This window comes from Eschscholzia californica, unplaced genomic scaffold (assembly GCF_041429995.1).
Source record: "Eschscholzia californica isolate CP2 unplaced genomic scaffold, dmEscCali1.0.p SCAF_1, whole genome shotgun sequence".
NCBI lineage: Eukaryota > Viridiplantae > Streptophyta > Magnoliopsida > Ranunculales > Papaveraceae > Eschscholzia > Eschscholzia californica.
The window spans coordinates 14,754,863-14,776,645 of NW_028238198.1; the positions used below are offsets into that span (position 1 = coordinate 14,754,863).

At 36.7% G+C, this 21,783-nt stretch overlaps 1 pseudogene across 1 annotated transcript; it reads left to right on the forward strand.

Annotated features, from left to right (window-relative positions):
• The first annotated feature begins 2,179 nt into the window (after positions 1-2,179).
• Positions 2,180-11,173, forward strand: LOC147564423 (uncharacterized; annotated as a pseudogene). The gene is made up of 12 exons (XR_015228070.1): positions 2,180-2,204; positions 2,325-2,346; positions 2,643-2,773; positions 2,896-2,918; positions 3,844-4,075; positions 4,170-4,265; positions 4,348-4,472; positions 4,571-4,651; positions 5,116-5,232; positions 7,800-7,806; positions 10,878-10,927; positions 11,036-11,173. The product of XR_015228070.1 is annotated as an uncharacterized LOC147564423 (transcript).
• Positions 11,174-21,783: the final 10,610 nt, after the last annotated feature.

Sequence of the window (21,783 nt, forward strand, 5' to 3'; positions counted from 1 at the left end):
TGTTTTATTCGTCGTTTTCAGGGTCATTGTATTATCCTCTCAGTTTATGTTGATGACATAATCATTACCGGAGATGACCCATCTGGCATCGTTCAAGTAAAAGAAGCTCTCGGGAACTCGTTTGATATGAAGGATTTGGGTCTTCTTCGGTATTTTCTTGGCATCGAGGTTGCTCGATCTTCTCGGGGAATATCTTTATCTCAACGGAAGTACACCATCGATCTCCTTCAGGATACAGGTATGCTTGGGTGTAGGCCTGCATCTACGCCTATGGACCCAAACCTTAAACTAACTATAGAGTCTGGGGAATTATTACCTGATCCATCACGGTACCAGCGATTAGTGGGTCGCCTCATTTACTTGACAAATACACGACCTGATCTCACATATGCAGTGAGTGTTGTAAGTCAATTCATGCACGCACCACGTACCGCTCATATGGATGCCGCTTACCATATTCTTCGGTACCTAAAGACTTGTCCTGGTCTTGGTTTATTTTATGCCACAGGAGCACAGTCAGGCTTCTCTAGTTTTACTGATGCTGATTATGCAGGATCAAAAGGTGATAGGAGATCAACCTCTGGTATATGTGTGTTTCGTGGTAATCATCTTTTAGCTTGGAAAAGTAAGAAGCAAGCAGTGGTGTCAAGATCTTCTGCAGAATCTGAGTATCGTGCCATGGCTCAAGGCACATGTGAGATCATTTGGCTTCGTTCCCTTTTAACTGAATTAGGCTTTCCAGAAATGGAGTCTTCTACACTATTTTGTGATAATAAGTCTGCCATCATGTTATCTTCAGACTCAGTCCTTCATGAAAGAACAAAGCATATAGAAGTAGATATTCACTTCATTCGAGAGAAAGTTTACTCAGGTGTCATCAAACCAATTTTTGTCTCGTCCTCTAATCAAACTGCTGATATGTTTACTAAACCTGTTGGTCCATCATTACTGCAGTCATCACTTGTCAAGCTCGGGCTCGTCAACATCTTCGCCCCAGCTTGAGGGGGAGTGTTGGAATTAGGAGAATATATTTTATATTTCTATATATCTTATATATATATCTATATATTATAATTCTGTAATTAGATTAGAAATATCTCTTATCTTATTTGCTTTAATTCTCTAACTATATTTATCTTGTAATTTAGTTATAAATGATTGTACATACAAGAGAAATAATATGAGAAATTATGAATTCAATTTGACCTCTTAAAAATGTTCCTTTTTTTTTGTTGAAGAAAACTCTTGAGTACTTAGATGTCTTTTAAAAAAAATGGGTTTTCCTGCATAAATCCAAACAGATTTCTCCATTTCAAAATGAGACAAACAACTGATATTAGTGATGAAGACAACTGGTATTACAGATTTAAAAAAAGTGATGTGAAAATTTTCACGGCTCTATTACTATGAAAGTAATCAAAAGATTCGATAAAATGGGGTGGTTTTATACAAATCCTCTTGTATTACATTTGTACGACAGTAGTAGGGTTTATTTGAAAAAAAATCATAAATAAGGGATACCAAAATGGAAAGATTTGATATACAAGGAAGTTTGGTAATGGAGGTTTTTTTTTGTTGTTGAGTTTGGGAATGGAGGTTGAGAACCACAATATCTTTGAGTATTATGTTATTGTTATGAGAACATAATACTCAAAGATAGAGAAATGATAGAAGAGGCGAAGGATTCAAACCTACATAGACCTAACGAATCAGAACCTGGCACGTGTCAAAATTCTCCACGTAGGTTCAGAGTCTGGTCAAACTATGGAACTCAGGGTTTTGCCTTTCATCATACAACACATTACACTTCAGTCCCTGGTCTAAATAAAAAATCTTCTCTCAATACCTCTTATACGCAAGAACAGTTCCAAAATCATTCCCTCTTTCTCTCTCTAACCAAAAAATGAAAAAAACCTAATGTTTCTAAAGATCAATCAATGGATCGGATTTTGACTAATTTGAGAGGGTTTAGAATGCTTAATTGTGTTTGGATCTATTCCACTGATTTGAGAGGATTCGGCTATAAAGAATGCTGAATCCGCCATTGATGACCTTGCGGAGCTTCCTCCATGGCATCCAACTGCTACTATGAAACTAATTGTCAAATCTTCAGATTAAAATAGAGATTATGAAAATTATCAAAGAGACATAAAGGATTTTGTTGGTTAGGAAAAAGATAATGGATATTGAAGAAAATGAATCTAGTTTGTTTTTCATCATCATCTTCATCAGCAATAAAACAACCCAAGTAACAAATTCATCTAAAGAAGCCCTATATTCCGTACGGACTATTCATACTGCCATACTGGTGGTGGCTTTTCCAGCTAGCAGTGGAGATGAAGGAGGGTTTGTCTTCAATTAATTACCACCACAATCACTACCACAACCGGTTCAGACTTTGTTTGCGGATCTTAGAGGTCCCCTTCAGTCCAATAATTCACCTTTCATTCTAGCTTGATTTTTCGACAAATCTATGCTCGCAACCATTGATCATTTTCAGAATTTAAGTTCATCATCATCGGTCTTCTAGAACTAGAGTTACTTCTAGGCTTGGCTTTCCAGCATGAATTCAAGGTGGAGAAAAGAACACTTCCAAATCATTCACTCTTTATAAAAAAAAATAAAAATCATTTTTTGCTTAGAGAGAGAGAGAGGGAATCTGCAAGAAGATCAAGAAGAAGAAAACAAGCTCATCTTGTGACTTACCATTAGAAGATTTCGAAATGGCATGGTCAAGTATCAGAGAGATTGCAAGTCTTAAGTAGACGAACTGGTTCGAGATTTTGTTCCTTTTTAGTATAAATTAGTGAAATTCTGATATTAGTTATGAGAGTTTATGTGGTGGTTTAATTTCTTGTTGTTGTTGTTTTTTTGCTTGTTGAATTCATGTTTCAGCTGGTGCGCCATCTACTAGCAAGGTATGGACCTTAAACTGTAAGTTTGTGTTTTTTCTTTTTCTGTTTCCAATAGCACATATATAGTTGGACCTTGTTCGCCAAAATACATGAAAAAATAGCTTTAGTGACATGATTTCACGCTCATACTCTCACCATTTAATGGCAAGATGTTTTTCCATTCATCGACAAACGAACAGTTGTAGAAGAGAGAAAACGGGAGATACCCCATATGCCAAGATGCCCAGTCACGTCGTGGGTCTAGCTAATGGTCATACTGTTTTAGCTTATGTTGCAGGTAAATGACATGAATCTTGCTTCATAACTCAACTCTGTTTGAGAAGTTACATATGAAACATCGAGAAAATGTCATAAATTTCTAGCTGCTAGCACCAACTAACTTAGGCCTGCAACCAGAAATTCTAGTTAAATATGATAAGAACCAAAGTAAGTAGATCTTATACTTGTAAACCCATCATGTAGTATGGCGAGCAAGTCTTCTGGCACATTTTGAGGTTAAGAAATAGGCGAACAACATCAACGTTTGTTCGTGCTTGTTGTAAACTCAAAGTAGGTATTAAGATCTAGACACCTAATGCAATAGTTAGATGTTCACCTAATATGTGAAGTATGTAAATCAGTTTCTCAGCCTTCAATTTCGTACTATTTTAATAAAGATAATTGGGGGAGTTTATGATTTGCAGTGAAGTACATTAATTCTAATGACAGGATGTTTGACTTGAGTATCGAGGGTGATCTTATATGTATCACAATCTTGTTTCCTCTACTAGTTCCTATTGAAACATCCCCTCAATCCCTTAAATCTCTGTCAGAGATGAGATTCACTTGGTTGTTGTTAAATATGTCTTCACATAAAGTTGGATTCTGCCTCCTGATTTGTCTTGTTTCTATTTTTTTCCTAAGCTACTTTTTTGGTATTGTTCTGCAGACTGTTGTAACCCGTCCAGCAACTTCATCAACAGTATCTTCTACTCTAAAAAATGTCACACGTTCAACTTCACTTTCTGGTAGAAACAATCCAGTTGTGGGGAATCAGGCATATAAGCCCGCGAGACCAAAGCCTGATCAAGAATCTAATAGCAGTTACGATGCAAAACTGGTAGAGATGATAAACACTGCAATTGTGGATAGAAGTCCTTCTGTTAAGTGGGAAGATGTCGGTAAGGAATTATAGTTTCATTTCTTTTCTGTACAAATGTATCATTGGTTAACCTGTTGCCTCAATATTAGCTATGAATTCATTTTTGTATGCAGTTGGTCTTGAGAAGGCAAAGCAATCTTTATTGGAAATGGTCATTCTGCCAACAAAGAGAAAGGATCTTTTTACTGGTCTCACGAGGCCTCCTAGAGGTAATTCTTCAAAGAAAACAATATGCGGATGACTTATTGTACTGACCTTGTCTTATCAGTGTTTTCTTTATTTGATTTTCAGGTCTTCTTCTATTTGGTCCACCTGGTAATGGGAAGACCATGCTTGCTAAAGCTGTTGCTTCAGAGTCAGCAGCTACATTTTTTAATGTTTCCGCCTCTTCTCTAACATCAAAGTGGATATGTCGCGCGCACAAACTCCCGTTCCTTAATCCTAGTCCTCGGGAATAATGTTCCTCGGATCAATATAGTACTGATCCCGTGAGTACTTTTTTGTGGTGAAACAGGTCGGAGAAGCTGAAAAGCTTGTACGGACATTGTTCATGGTTGCTATTTCCAGACAGCCATCTGTAATCTTTGCGGACAAAGTTTTATACAAAAAAAAAAATCTTTATGGACGAAGTAAGCCCCTTAGTCTATAACCTCCCCCAGAAATGATCTCTGCCATTAATTGTGTTATGTTCTATACTTGTTCTTAGTATCAAGTTGGGTGGTTATCCTTTTAATTCATATATCATATGTGATGTAAAACTTCTTTAATATTATTACAAGTAAGAACACATGTACTTCCTGTAATGGACTTCCGGTACTGTAGATTTCTTGTTCTTCAGCTATGATTAATCTCCATTTGGTTTTGTCCTTGTCACGTGCCTACTCTAATTCTGTCTCAATCAAATGGATGGCCCTATTCTACTGTTTGTCTTAATCCGCTGCTCAGATCTCCCTCATTGATTACCAAACCAAAGAAAGACCTCTTAGTCTCTTCCATTTGCATGTCATTTTCATAGTTACAACTCATATTCATAATTTTATTTCATTTTCTGTGCTGCAGATTGATAGCATTATGTCGACCAGGTTGGAGAATGAGAGTGATGCTAGTAGAAGGCTAAAGTCTGAAATTTTAATGCAGTTTGATGGGGTTACCTCTAATCCTGATGATCTAGTTATTGTAATTGATAAGCTAGGCTGCATACTGGTGATCGCTCTGTAAGATCGTTTTGTAGTGTAGTGGAGCTAGATTCTAGACTATCTTTGAAACATCCAGGAGTAATCCTTTCCTAACCTTTTTTGTACTAGTTTGGCTCTTGAACTCAAGATTCCTCATAGGAGAGGCGACTTAACACCCATTTGGAGCCGAATATTGAACCTGACAAGTGCAATATAATAGTTTCCTACTTCATTCCTCTTCTTGGTGTTTGTTAGAGTATATGTTTGAGTGTAAATGAGGTGTTAACTAATAGAGAAAGTGTAAGCTGAGTGGTGCCTCTAGAAGAATAACTAATTCTATTAAGAGGTTAGTTAAGAAGTCAGTTAAGAAACAAATGGTGGTTAAGAAGTTTGTTATAGTTAGTTTCTATATTACTCAAGCTATAAAAAAGGCTTATTACTTGTAATCATAATCAATTCAAGATAAATAAAAGTTAGAGTTTCTTCTTCTTCTAACATGGTATAAGAGCTAGGGTTTTTTTTTTCCTTTCTCTCTCTACTGTGAATCTTCTTACGAAACCTAATCTCGATCATTAATGGCGTTTCCTTCTTCGTCAGTCTCTTCCTCCTCGATTGTTCCGTTAGCTGGTTCATCAATTCCTCATTTGTCAAACTATGTTTCTGAAAAGCTTGATAGTTCAAACTATCTAATTTGGAAGAATCAGTTTGAAACAATTCTAATTGGATCTGATTTATTTGGTTATGTTGATGGTTCAATCATCATTCCCTCACCAACTATCAATGAAGGAGGACGACAAATTACGAATCCGGAGTTCTTAATTTGGAGGAAAAACGATCATTATGTTCAATCTTGTCTCAAATCAACGTTCACTCGTTCAATTTCATCTGATATATTAGGTTTATCAACTGCTGCTGAAATATGGAACTTTCTCTCTCTAAACTTTGTTGAAGAACATGAATCTAAAATCACAACACTTCGATATCAGATTCAAAATATTAAGAAAGGTGATTCTTCTATCACTGATTATCTTCGTCGAATTAAATCCTTGGCTGATGCTCTTACTGCTGTGAACGAGAAAGTTCCTGATAAGGAATTATGTCGAATAGCACTTCAAGGTCTTGGTAAGGAATATAATCACTTTGTTATTACTATGCATAATCGAGATTCTAAACAAACCTTTGCTGATCTTCGAACTCGGTTAATTCACCATGAACAATGGTTAAGCTTACAAGATAGTGATGAATCTAATGCTGTTTATTTTGCTAAGAAAGAGCAGTTTTCCACTCCACAAAAATCAGATTCTCAAATGAAGAACTTTAACTCTTCACAAACGAGACAACCAAGACCTAATACTCAAAATCAACAAATTCGATCTAATCTAGCAGGTGAGCGAGCTACTGATTATGATTTCACTGCAATTCCTTGTGGAATTTGTAGAAGATGGGGCCATCCAGCATATAGATGTCGTTTCCGCTATGCACCTTCTGATGAACACTTCAGAGTTCCCAATTCTTTACCTAATTCTAATTTTAGTGCTCAAAATCACTATTATCAAGGTTCAATTCCTTCTAATTACAACAATCAACAAAGTAATCAACAAAGCAATCAACAAAGCAATCAACAAAGCAATTCACAAAGTATTCCCCAAAGTTTCAATTCCAATTATAACAATTTCAAAAGAAATAATTACAAGAAGTTTAACAACTATTCAAATCCACAAAAGCACAACTTTGCTGGTCTTCATCTCTATGAAGAAGGAGATAGCTTCAATCAGGTACAATCTGACTTTTCTCATTTTAATAATTCTGATGGAGAAGCATATGAATCCTTCTTTGGTACTTCACCAGAAGGCTTTGAGTCATCTGAAGCTCATATGGCTATTCTAGTATCAAATGATCAAGAGTCAGTCCATATTGAATCTGAGCCTACAGTTTGGCTAGCAGACACAGGGGCATCAAGCCATATGACTCATGATAACTCCACTATGAAACATACAAGGGATTATAAGGGTTCTGACTCGGTTATGGTTGGAAGTGGAATGTGTATTCCTATTAAGAGTATTGGTGATGCTGATCTTATCACATCTTCTCATAACTTCCAACTTAAAGATGTGCTTTTAGTTCCCCATATTCAGAGAAATTTACTTTCTATCTCGAAATTCACTAAAGATAATCAATGTCTAGTGCAATTCTCTCCTTGGGGTTACCAAGTGAAAGATTTATGGTCTGATAAAGTTCTAAATGAGGGACAAATGGTAAATAATTTGTATCCTATCACATTTCAAGTTGAAAAGGGATTCTCACAGCAAGCCTATTCTTCTGTTCTAGCTGCATCTTCCTCAACTTGGCACAAAAGGTTAGGACATCCTTCTGAGTCTATTTTACATCTTTTACATAGAAATAAACTTATTACAGTAGCTCACAAAGACTCTGAAGGACCATGTCACTTTTGTAGACTAGCTAAAAGTAAGTCCTTGCCATTTTCTACTTCTGATAGTCATTCACCTTCTCCTTTATATCTCATACATTGTGACATATGGGGACCCTCTCCTATAGCTTCTAAAGAAGGTTATAGGTATTATATTCTGTTTCTAGATGACTATAGCAGACATGTTTGGTTGTTTCCTTTGAAAGTAAGATCAGATAGCATTCTCTGTTTCAAAAAGTTTAAACAACTTAGTGAAAACTTGTTTTCCTCTTCTATCAAATACTTTCAAAGTGATGGTGCTCCTGAGTTATCTAAGGGAGAATTCAAGTTCTTCTTAGATCAGTGTGGGATTTCATTTAGGTGCTCTTGTCCCTACACACCTCAGCAGAATGGTAAGGCTGAGAGAAAGAATAGACATATTACAGAAATTGGTAACTCTCTCTTGTTCCATTCTCAAGCACCAAAAAGATTTTGGTTTGAAGCCTATGCTACTGCCACTTTCATTATCAATAGGTTGCCTACAATAGTTCTTGATGGGAAATCACCTTTTGAGGTATTATTTGGAAAACATCCTGATTACTCTCAATTTAGAATTTTTGGGTGTACTTGCTATCCTCATGTTTCTTCTACAAGAGAAGATAAGCTGAGTCCTAAGGCTGTGAAATGTGTTTTCTTAGGCTATGATATGTCTTATAAAGGATTTAAGTGTCTGGATTTATCTACAGAGAAGTGGTACATGACTAGAAATGTCATATTCTGTGAAAATGAGTTTCCCTTCAAAGAGGAATCATCTGGTTCTCTCTCTGATAAGAATTCCTTTCTTTCTCCTCTAAATGTACTCAAGGTACCTATTCCATCTTCTCCAATAGCATCTGAGTCTGCTCCAATTCCTACTGTTTCTGCACCCTCTTCTACTAGTACTTCTACTAGTTCTTCTCAGTCCTTGAGCATTCCTATTCCTCCTTCTCATGGAATGCAAACTAGACTTAGAAGTGGGATAATAAAGCCTAAATACATTCCAGATCATGTAGCACATTTTAATGTAAGGTACCCTATCCATTCTACATTTCTTTCTTTGCTAGATTCTTGTGAGCCTTCTAGTTTCAAACAAGCAGCTACTGATCCTAAATGGATTCAGGCCATGGAAGAAGAGTTTCTAGCACTAAAACACAACAACACTTGGTCTCTTGTTCCATTTGAACCACATATGAATGTCTTGGGTTGTAAATGGGTATACAAGATTAAACATAAGTCCAATGGCCAAGTTGAAAGGTACAAGGCAAGGTTAGTAGCTAAAGGTTTTCATCAACATGAGGGCTTGGATTATACTGAAACATTTAGTCCAGTTGTGAAGGCTACTACTATTAGAACCATCTTATCTCTTGCTGTGTCTCAATCTTGGAAAATACAGCAATTGGATGTGTCAAATGCTTTCTTGCATGGCATCCTAGAAGAAACAGTGTATATGGTACAACCCCAGGGGTTTATTGATGCTTCTAAACCTAAACATGTTTGTTTACTACATAAAAGCTTATATGGGCTGAAACAAGCTCCTAGAGCTTGGTTTCACAGATTTGGATCTTTTCTTCTATCTCTGGGATTTCAGAAAAGTGCTCATGATCATTCTATGTTCTTCTTCATGAATTCTTCTCAAATTATGGTTCTGTTACTCTATGTGGATGATATCATCCTTACTGGAAGCTCACCTATGGCTTTAAGTTCTCTGATTTCTACTTTGAGCAGTGAGTTTGCAATGAAGAATCTAGGAGACTTACACTTCTTCCTTGGGATTGAAGTACTACCTGATCCACTTTCTAAGTCCTTACTTCTTACCCAAAAGAAGTATACTCTTGAGCTTCTCAAAAAGGCTGATATGTTAGATTGCAAACCTTGTTCCTCACCTGTCTCTGCTGGAAATAGGCTATCTAAGCTTGATGGTGCTCCAATTACTGATCCAACTTTCTATAGAACACTTGTGGGTGGACTTCAATATCTTACTATGACAAGACCAGACATATGCTTTGCTGTGAATTATGTGGCACAATTTATGCAGGAACCCACTGAATCTCATTTGCTATTGCTCAAGAGGATTCTTAGATACCTCAAAGGAACTATTGACTGTGGTGTTACTATTACTTCTGGTGATACCTCTCATTTGGTAGCCTACTGTGACAGTGATTGGGCTGGATGCCCAGATACAAGGAGAAGTACCAATGGTTACTGTGTTCTATTAGGAAACTCATTGGTCTCATGGAGTTCTAAGAAACAGTCCACTGTTGCTCGATCTTCCACAGAAGCTGAATACAAGGCATTATCTTTTGTCACAGCTGACTTGCTTTGGATTTCTTATCTACTTACTGAGTTGCAATTTTCCCCTTCCTATCCTTTTATCATCTATTGTGATAATATTGGGGCTCAACATATTGCATCTAATCCAGTTTGTCATGCTCGAACCAAGCACATTGAGGTGGATTTTCACTTTGTTCGTGACTTGGTAGCTGATGGGAAGCTTGTCATTCGTTTTATACCTACACAAGATCAACCTGCTGATCTGTTTACTAAAGGGTTGCCCTCTCCACATTTTGCTGCTTTAAGATCCAAGCTTCTATCTCTATCGATTCCTCAGCTTGAGGGGGGATGTTAGAGTATATGTTTGAGTGTAAATGAGGTGTTAACTAATAGAGAAAGTGTAAGCTGAGTGGTGCCTCTAGAAGAATAACTAATTCTATTAAGAGGTTAGTTAAGAAGTCAGTTAAGAAACAAATGGTGGTTAAGAAGTTTGTTATAGTTAGTTTCTATATTACTCAAGCTATAAAAAAGGCTTATTACTTGTAATCATAATCAATTCAAGATAAATAAAAGTTAGAGTTTCTTCTTCTTCTAACAGTGTTCTTTCTTTTATCCTAACTCTACAAATCACCACAGCCTTGTCATAATTAAAGGAAATAAATTAAATACTCCACTGTGATAGCATTCATTGTCCGAGTTATATCACTTCATTTAGCTTGGATGGTTGAGCAGATATTCTCCTTCTGAGATGTAAAGGGAACACCTCTACTATGCATCCTCTCTTAGACATTAGTGGTTTGGTAAAAATAGCCAGGAGAATCATTATCAGCTATTTCTGGTTCTGTAGTGTCAGTTTTATGATCTACATGTTATTGTGATAAAATTAGGTAACTGGGCAACCATCTAATGATCTTCTCGTGTTACCGCAGGTGCGACTAATAAGCCGCAAGAATTAGATGATGCAGTTCTTCGAAGATTGGTTAGTACTCAACCACCACTTTCTTTTCCTTTCAGACGAATGAAATATTTCGAAACAATTGTATTTACTAAAAATGATATTCATTTATTTAACTTAAATGTTGAATAGGTGAAAAGAATATATGTACCTCTACCTGATGAAAATGTGAGGAGACTTCTTCTAAGAAATAAACTCAAAGGTCAAGCATTTTCTTTACCAGGTAAGACTGTTTATGCAGGTGCCATTTCTATCTACATGAACTGCTAAAAGCACACGTAAATTCCTTTTAAAAATATTCAAATATTTTTTCTTCCACTTGTATAGATTAAATTCTTTTTGGATGATATTTTTTCTTGCGAATTGGATTGTTACCGGAAATAATCCAACAATGTGTAGTATAGAAAATAAGGGTAATGCGAGAAATTGACAGATTTTATATGATAAAAGAAGAAACTAGTACAAGCAATTATTAGTACAAGGAGTAGAATTCTTGTGCAGTACAACAATAATCGGGAGGACATAGCAAAGAAGAAACATACAACAAACTAAACTACCCATACATATTCCGAAGTCTCTACTTTGCCGAGGGTGATAATCAAAGACGTCACCGAAATTCCAATCACCGTTCTTGTCTTCTTTAGTAAAATTCCATCCATTCTTCATAAACACCAGATGAAGCTTCAAATAAGTCAACGTAATAAACAAATAGATGGTGGTTGCTTTGATTGCCTTAGAGGATGGGTAATCCTCTCTATAAGCTTCATAACTAGTTAAGATTGTTTTAGCACGACACTTGAAATGGTGAGAAACAAATTCTTCGAAATGATTTGGTGGAGTAGCTAAAACACTTAACATTGTTTTGCAACTTAAATGAAATACTTGTCTGTTATAATCTAAAGATAATTTGTCCTTCTTCTTCTCGTTGTCGTCCCCACTTTTAATAGTAATACGGGCTCTGGGGGTGTTGTTAAAATATGGTTTATCGTTTAGAACAAAAGCTTGAATAAACAGGAGAACTTGGAGTAGATTTGATTGGGAGGGGTTCCAATATTTTTGACCTTCTAAAGTGTTCAAAAGGCAGATACGAACCTCTCCCCCATCAGGGTATAGGTTTGGATTCAACTTAAAACCAAAGGAATGGTAGTAAAACTTTGGTGGAAGATTAGGGTAATCGGGTGGGAAATAGATGTCAAAAAAGAAAAGACCGTCTTGGTAAGGGGTACCCGATGGACCGATAATGACTGCTCTAAGGAGATCAATTCTCGCTTCATAAGCTTTGACGTAGATATTTGAATCAGGTGGGAGACTTTTTTCTAGAATTTTTTTTTCTTCCATTATTCTTGTTTTAGTTGGGTTGCTATAGTATTTTGTATCTTTAGCAGCATAGTTATAGTAATAATGATCCTTAATTGATTTCTCGTTACCTCCATCATCAACTTGTGCTTTAATTATATCGAACCCCTTGAAGTTAGGAAGAAGATTTTCTTGTGTTAATGCTAATCCATCATCAATTACTATATCAATTTTCTCTTCTTTATTTTCTACTACTTGATTTTTTGTAACTTTGTTTTTCATCCTCACTTCCTTTCTTATCTTCAATATTTCATCTCTTATGCTTTCTATTTCACCCCGCAACCTTTCTCTTTCTACCATCAAAGGAGAATCCTCCATTCTCACACACCGGATTGAAGAAGGAAAACTTATTATTAACCCTATATAGATCTCCTCTGAAGAGTGAAGCTAAGTTTTGGTTCATCCTAACTTCCCACCCACCACTATTTATATAAATATATAAATATATGTTTTAGGAAACTAAAAGGAATCTTCATCATCAGTGACAACGCGTAGGGCCGTAGGGGGAAGCTTCCCTTTTAGTAACTTTCTGCCTTTTAGTAACCATTTCATTTAAGAATTCACCTTCTTTGTGTTGAAATAGGATTAGGATCAATTAACTTAAATCACGTTCTTTGTTTTTTCCTTATTTAAGGAGTTTCTAAAATAAAAAGGGTTAATTCCATTTTGCCCCCCTAAAGATGACCATCTCACCAAAATGGCCCCCTAAAGATGTCCAACTTTTAATTTGATCCCTTTTTTTTTTTTATTGTTTTTCCATTCTTCTGTTAGATGTTAGTGATGCATCTTGTTTAACATCTATTATATTAAAACAGCTCAGTCGGTTATCCAGGGGATAAGTCTGACCGTCTATTTTTATTGGGATTTTCATAAAGATCACATCTAATGGCTGTTATAAAATCCCTTTTCGTGTAAATCCCTTCAAAATAGAAGGGTAATAATATAAAACGACCAAAAGTGGTTAGGATATCCCTACATAACCCACGTATTTCTCTCCCTCACCATTTAACTTAACACGTATTTCTCTCCCATTTAACTTCCCACATATTTCTCTCCCTCACCAATTTCAGTCAGATTTACAACTGTTAGTTAATATCTCTCCCTATTTATTCTCCATTATCTTCTTTATTCTCTTTCCAAGAATGTTAGAATATGAATCAATAATCATTATTATTGTATGTGACAAATGATCATTGAAGTATTTTTATAATTTAGGAAGTTTTAATTTGAAGTATTTTGATAAACGAGTTTAAAACAATGAGAGCTTGAGCTCGAATTCTTTTAAACTTGTTGAGTCGAGCTTGAACAAGTGGATAATTACTCGAACGAGCTTGAGCTCGAACAAACAGTCAAATTCACGAACCGAGCTTGAACAAGTGGATAAATACTAATTTTATACTCACAACCATCGATTCACTAGTCTAATCCATGTCCACTAGATTATTTATTTGAGGCAAGTTAGTCCATACTTAGCTTAGGTGGTTGATAGTATATACATTCTAAAATTACGGAAGTCTTAGATTCGATTTTCAAAGAAAATTTAGTATGTTGTTGGGCTTTATGTAATTTTCAAGAGATTTAGATTTGGAGTTTTTGTAAACTGGTCTACTAGTCATAAGAGCATCTCCAATGCAACACCCAATCTTAGAAATTTCGAGTGTCATATAGAATTTTTAGAGCTTTTACTTAGAAATTCTCTGCGATGCAACAATCCATTTAGATCTCTAACATGATGAGGGTAGTTAAATAGAGATATCTTAAGAGGACACTCTATTTCTAGAGTGTCCTCTTAAAATATACGTCTAACTATCCACCTCATAAACAATTGAATTTCTAGAGTGTTAAGCTACCATCTAATTGAATTCACTAAACACTAACTAAATTTTTATAAATCTTAACTGAAAAGTCTACTAGGACATTAAGATATAGTCATTTAAAACCATAACTCACTCAGCTTTCCCGAATCTTATATTTGTGGTGACTTACTGGAGTTTGCAGGTGTAGAATAAAATAGAAGTAGAAGACTTTCTCTAGGTCAGACAGAATAACAGATTGAGACTGAATTAGACACATAAAAAAAAGTTTTGAAATGATAGGTCAAGTGGACATTAGTTGGTGTAATAAATGGTCACGTTGAAGTTTCAATAAATGTGCATCTCAATTAAGGACCTCAAACCTTATTAATGATACCCAGGGCCGGCCCTGACTTTTTGGTGGCCCGAAGCGGACACCAGAAATGTGGCCCTAACTCTTACGTATGCATATATTCAACGCGGACCCACATGTGGAATGGTTCATGCTAGAACCTGATTCCGTCCACCTGTGATTTTGTAAATATACTCAATCTTATATACAGAAGTTCTATGACTAGGTTAAGAGTCTAAATCCCTCTCTCACATTTTTAAATCTTGTCTTTCGAGGATTTTTTTTTCAAATGATGACTTTAGTCTTTTTTTCTAACCGTAACTAACACCAGTACTACAAAAAAATTTGCTAAATTATATTTTGGAATAACAATAGATATACGCCTAATTGTATAACAATTACAAGGTATGTCCGAAATTAGTATTTAAATTAACACCTTGTAATTTTAGTTAAAGAAGATACTTTGATTTGTTATATAAATCTCTTCTTATGTGCATGATACCCCTTAAGTGCATAAATTGACCACAATGAGTTAAAATTAATTAAGATATTGTCTACTAGATTCTATATGTTCGACTTTTAATACATACAAATATTTTTGTATGTAAAGTTTTTTTTGTATGTAAAGTTTAAGCCCGTCTTTACCTATATATTTTACTCGCCTCTACTTATACGCAAATGTACAAATAACAGTTACATGTACAACAACTAAATTATATGGTTTTCTTCCTCTCTTTTCTTCCCTAATACATAATATCTTCAACAAAACAAAATTGACAAAACCCAAAAAATCAATTAGACTTAACTTAATTACAAAATTGACGAAACCTAAAAATCAATTACACTTCACTTAATTATAACTTAAAGTTGAGATGGGAGTTGAAAATCAGCTTATACTAACTATAACTTGTAATAGTAACAATAAACAAAAGAAATGAATTAAATGATGAAGCCAAGAAAATATAAAGTTATATGTTGAATAATTTATATAGACCTAAAAATATGATAACTAACAAATATATTGGACATATAATGTGGAGATGTGGGCATGCGGCTGACTTGATTGTTGAATGTTGAGAGAGATTAGAGAGAAAGAAACAGAAAAAGTATAAGTGATGTTTTTTTTTTTGTTGAAATGTATGAGTGTGATGTTAGTCAGGTGAATTCTTTTTCATAAAAAGTAGGGTGAATTAATTGCTCAATTGGTTAAAAGAAGGTGGGGGCCACATGTTGCCAAGAATGAACGTAAAAAGGCCCAGAAGACTGGTTTTTTAACTGGATCTTGGTTGAGAACTTTAACTTCTAACAAAATCTAAAGGCGCCCCATCCGAATGTGGCCCCCAAAATTTGGTGGCCCAAAGCGAGGCTTTGCTCGCTTTGGGCCAGGGCCGGCCTTGATGATACCTAAGTACATTCACAAGACGTTTGTACTACCCATAAAGGACTCCATCTAACTCCCTCCAAATGCCTCACCTTGTAACGGGACAGTAGATTTTACGACTACAAGTTAATACTTGATATCTCAGGAGCGTGATCGGGATTTCCCACGTCGATAATGATTGAATTAGAGATAAACACTCGATATAGAGATATATTGCTGAAGAAAAAACGTTCTTTACTAGTAAAAGCCTAATAACATAATTCTTGAGTTGTTATTAACCAACCAATCAACATTCATGTTAGATTTGTGTGGATTAGAAAGTGAATGTGGTTTGGAAGAATACCAATTAGCTATATTTTCAAACGTAGTGCTAATAGAAAGTAACAATCCTTCTATATTTTTACATAGTAAAGAAATTTATGTCAAATACGAAGTTGATACGGGGACTCATGATGATGCACAAAATGTTCAGACGTTGACTAACGTCTAAAGAGTCAAGATCAGACTTGAAGTCTACTGGGTCAGCCCGGCTTAAGGTAGCAGGACAGCTGAGCCCCTGATGGTCCACCGAATATTCCCTTAACTGTGAGGTCGGCCAGAAGAAACCAGCCCTTGGCACAGACAGATCAGCCCTGGGGTCTTCAGAGAAGTAAGGGGGTCCGCACAGATCCGACCAATGTCTTACGTCCAGAACTGGGGAGGCAGCAACGCCAAGCGATCTACCAACTTAATCCCGAATCTTCTAGAAAGATCTCAATCAGCTACATATCTCGAAGTGTTTAAGCCAGCTTGAACCCCACGTAACTAAAGGAGGAAACTTCTCCTTTATAATCTATCACATCGGCAAAATATCTACGAAGAATCCTTGAACATAGGAACTTCCACTTATCAAAGATCCGAGATAGACTCTAAGAGAAACCCTAGATACTCAAAATAGGAAACTTCATCTTCGGTTTGACGAAAACCGCCTCACCACCGCCACTAATCACAGTCGGCCTAATATCGCCTACAAACCCCCCCCCCCCCCCCCCCCCATCGTCCTTCACATGACACGATCTCTTTACCCAAAAAAGATCACAAGAAACTCAGAGTTCCCATAACTCGTTCCCCAAAAGGATCAATCAATATTCACTCTTTTACTGCAAAGAGCACCCTAACTAGCTTGAGCGTCGGAGCGATTTTCGAACCCTTTGCAGGTTTTCCTCCCTCGGGAGCAGACGAACAGGAGCAACCGAACAGGAACAGGAGCAAAGAGCAGGAGCAAAAGCAAGGACGAGGATCTGAAATAAGGAGAAGCAGAGAAGAAAACATAGCTGGAAGCAAGAACATTAGGCTGAGCAACACTCAATCTAACAGAAAAATCATACATAACGGAGGCTGTCGTGCATCCCTTTTTTCATGTTGACTAAACGGAAGACCATTTTTAGACATCAGCATTTGGCACTAGAAGGAGGGAACCTCTCCAGCAAAATCATCAATTTGGTAAAACGAATCCTATCTCTCAAACCTTTCAAACTAACTACACCCCTGACTCCCTCAGACAGACATGGCTTCAGGCGAGCATAACCCACTGCTTCATGTTCGTGGTGTGATCGAAGTTGGTGACTTTTCCGGTACTTGAAAGGGTGGGAACCACTGCTGGTCGTCGACAATGCCGAGCTGAAACAGCGTAGCATTCCCTGGCGGTCGCTTGATCTCCTTTATTGTTCCTACTAGGTTCGTTCCCGGAATCGGGAATTTCAAGGTCAGGTGGTTCAGCGAGACCACAGCTCGTGACTCTTTCAAGAAGTTCCTTCATAGGATAATGTTGTACGCGTGTAGTTCGTCGATGATTACGAATTCCATCATTAGTGCTCGGCTGGTCGCTTCTTCTCCGATGAGTATGGGTAGAGTGATCTTTCCCCCAACACGTAGCCGATCTCCGTCGAAACCTGTCAAGTAATGATCATAAATCTCGGTGTGATGTGCTCTCACCTGGAGTTTTTGGAGGCATGCTCGGCTTATGATTTCTGTAGAGCTTCCTGTGTCAATCAGGATACGCCCTATTCTCCGATTGGCAACCAGTGTTGTTACCACCGGGGGGTCTGCGTGAGGCGCGATTACTCCTCTCATGTCATCTTTAGTGAATATTATCGGAGGTGTAGCCTCGTCTTGTGCCGTCATGATCCTCGGATTTTTCTGTCGTCGTTTGTTGCTTCTGTCCTCTGTATGAGTTGGTCCTCCAGCTATGACGTTGACACTTTCTTCGCCCTCGGATTTCAGTTTAGCCTTTGTTACGTCTAGGTCGCTCTGAAGTTTTGTTATTCTTTCTTCTTGTTTCCTTCTTTCGACCTTAAGCCGCTCGAGAGCTAATGAGATCATTATGAGGTATAAAGATCCTTCTCGGTCTTCGCCGGGTGTTCGTTTTTCTGCTGGCATGTCTGCCTGAAGAGCTTTAGGAAAAGTAATTAGTTTTTGCTGAAGAAGTACTAAGTAGGATTCGAGTTACCGAATGTGAGGATTTGTTGGAGAGATCCCCTCCTTCTAGCGCCAAATGCTGATGTCGAAAATTGACTCCCGGCTAAATCAGCATGAAAAAGGGAGTTGATGCATGACAGCCTCCGTTATGATGGTATATTCTGTTTAGAGAGGTGAGATTCCTCTGTTCAGCTCTGCTTATCTACTCTGCTCCGCTCCTTTGCTCTGCTTCTCTGCTCCTTGCTCCTTATTCCAGCTCTTGACTCCTTGCTCCAGCTTCTGATTCCTTGCTCCTGTTCGTCTGTTCCCGAGGGGGGAAAACCTGCAAAGGGTTCGAAAACCGCTCCGACGCTCAAGACATCCATGGTGCTCTTTGCAGTAAAAGAATGAATATTGATTGATCATTTTGGGAGGCGAGTTATGAGAACTCCACACCAAAAAGCAAACTTTACTAATGTGTGTGCTACAAGATTTGTTGAACGAGGACAATGTATATTAAAGAGATTGAGTAAAACAAATCAATAGAATGATGAATTTCCTCAATTATTGGTCTGATTCTCTACGGAAGGGCATCCTTCCTATCCGAGAAAGCTTTGATGATAGTAGACTCATCACACATCCCCTTACATTTTTTCCCCTTTGTGTCGATAGATATCAAATATTTCAATGGTGCCCTTGCCTCTCCCTCCATTGCATTTGTAGCTTGCATGGTTCATGTTTCTGGCGTGTGGATGTAAAATTCACGATTATATAAATAATCGGAGATAGGAATTTAAAGTAAAGACACGATAATTTAACGTGGTTCGGTCGAATACTCAAGACCTACATCCACGGAGAATAACTTCTTTATTATAATGACCACATACAATTGTATGTGGATTTGATCGGTTATATTGGTCAGACATAACTCGATGAGTTTGATTAATCTATTTTTAGTGTCACAAATAGAAGAGAAAGGTGACAGAAAATTTGCGTTACAACTAGAAATAGTTGGATATATAGGTGACAGTAAGTACCTGTCACAAAAGAAATTTTCCAACAGTAAGAAACTGTTGCAAAAAAATAGTGTCGCAACTAGAAAAAGTTGGATATAAGAGGTCTGTCACAAAATAAATTTCCAACAGTTAAAAACTGCAACAACACAATCTGTCACAAACAGTGGGATGAGAAACTGTCACAAATACTTAATTTGGGAAATTTAAGAACTTTTATATTAGGGTTTACCCAAATTGAGAAATTTCTCAAAATCGGATTTCCCAAATCAGAAGGTAATTGAAAAAAACCATACCTAACCGATAGTAGGTTGCTAGAATAGATTTAAATCCAACCAATTTGAGCCAATAAATGTCAAGGTGCATCAATGGTGGTATATGTCTAGAGAGAGAAAGCTCTAGAAAAATATGATTTTCGGTCATAAAATAGTTGATTCTTCACCAAATCAAACGAGAAATCTTTGGTGGTTAGTAGAGTTATGTATAAATCGATGGGAACGATCGATTGGGGACGAAAATTTGGCCGGAAAACGCAAGAATCAACCCCTAGAGTTTCTGTCACGGCGAAGAAGAAGAAAGGTGCTGCTCGGGTCAAAGAGTATTGACTGAGAGTCAATGATGACGTCATCATGTGTAATAAAACACGGGTCAAAGTTCGCTGATTAAGTCAGCAAAGTCAAACGTGCCCATAAGGGCCTGTTTGGTTGCGGTTTTGTGAAAACCGGGTTGTGTTTATTTCGGAACGGGAAATCTGGTTAGTAGAAAGTGAACCAGATCCGTGATTTTGGTTCCGGAAATTTCTATTTTTAATTTCAGACCTATTTTTGGTTTAAAAAATTCGAAAAAAATTGAAAAAAATTTCCGAAAAAATTGAAAAGAAATATATAATCATACCTTTGTTGGAGAGAAAGTGTTTCTTTGATGAACTTTAATAATCATTGATAATCTCCGGTCTCCTATTCTTAGTAAAAAAACTCTTATTTCTCTTGATTTTCTCGTCATAATCACAAGACTAATCTTGGTAAACAAATCGTATACACGAATGGAAAATAATATAATCACAACTAAAAGAAAAGTTGAAATTTTCGGAAGCATAAAATATGAACTAATAACCTGCTCATGATACCATGTTAAATTCACGATTATATAATAATCGGAGATAGATGAACATGAAATAAAGACACGATAGTTTAACGTGGTTCGGTCGGATACTTAAGACCTACATCCACATAGAAATACTTTCATCATTAATAATCACCACATACAATTGTATGTGGGGTTGATCGGTTACATTGTTCAGACATAACTCGATGAGTTTGATTCCTGAAACCATCTCCTATTTATAGATGACTTAGGGTTTAGGGTTTCCTAGTTTCTGATTACTAAACTAGGAAATAATACAAAATCTATCTAATATTACCATTAGATAGTTACAAGAGATATTCTGAATATAAAAAAACTAAATCTTCACATATCTTCAATATTCTGAATTCTTCTTGATCGTCGGATCTCGTCTTCTCGATCCGTCACGTACATACACGTGTTACACAATTATATTATTTCTGCAACTTATCTCGACTGCCGGATCTCCTATTTTCGATCCATCTTATGTAATGTATCCTATTAGTGGAATGCTCCCTTATCGTCTCAACAAATTGCGACAACTGCTGCTTTTCGGTCCTTGTAAGCTCCATCGAATTTAATTTTAGTCTAACATGATAAAGGCGGCTAGCAAATTGTTGTTGGGCCTTCCAACTTCTCAAACACACACACACACTTGTCTCGGCCGGCCTTCAAAATAAACCATGCAATATAAAACTTAATTGGACTTCCTTACTTCCCTGTCATTATTTGTCCAGTTGAAAACCATCCATATCTCTATTTTACCACATAGGATAAAACAATTTAGAAATCCTTTATCAAAACCTTGACATAGACTTTTAGAGTTTTTTCTTCGAGTTTTGTGCGAGATATGCTTTTAGTTGAATTTTTTGATGACACGTTTGAGTGCTTAATTTATTTTTATCAGTATATTGATTAATTTCTATTTTACCACATAGGTTAAAAACATTGCTCGCAGAAAATAATATGGTTCAAGAACGCAAATGATTCTCGGTACGTATGTTTACGGTTGTAGCTGTGAACTTAGAGGTGGTGTCACCTCTCATTAGATTCAGAGTTTATCGAAGGATAGTTCATGAAACCACGAAACACATGACTTGTAAGTATTAAGGGAGAAAAGTATAGAGCAAAAGAACAAATGCATTGTGTATTGGTGGGACGTAAGTATGTTAGGGCCGTTCAACAAAAAAAAAAAGTATGTTAGGGCCAGGAGGGGCCATGACCCCCTTGGCCCTTCGTCATCCCCACTGTTTATCATAGTAAAGAATTAAAAATATCCAACCTAAAGTTTATTGGCCCCTCCTCTTTAACCTAATCCAAATCTAAACCTAGCCCAAGACCCTTAATAACCTAATCCAGGATGACAATTAAACTTCCACTGCCCACAATTCACAACCACCATGATGACGTGATCTAATTTGGCAGGC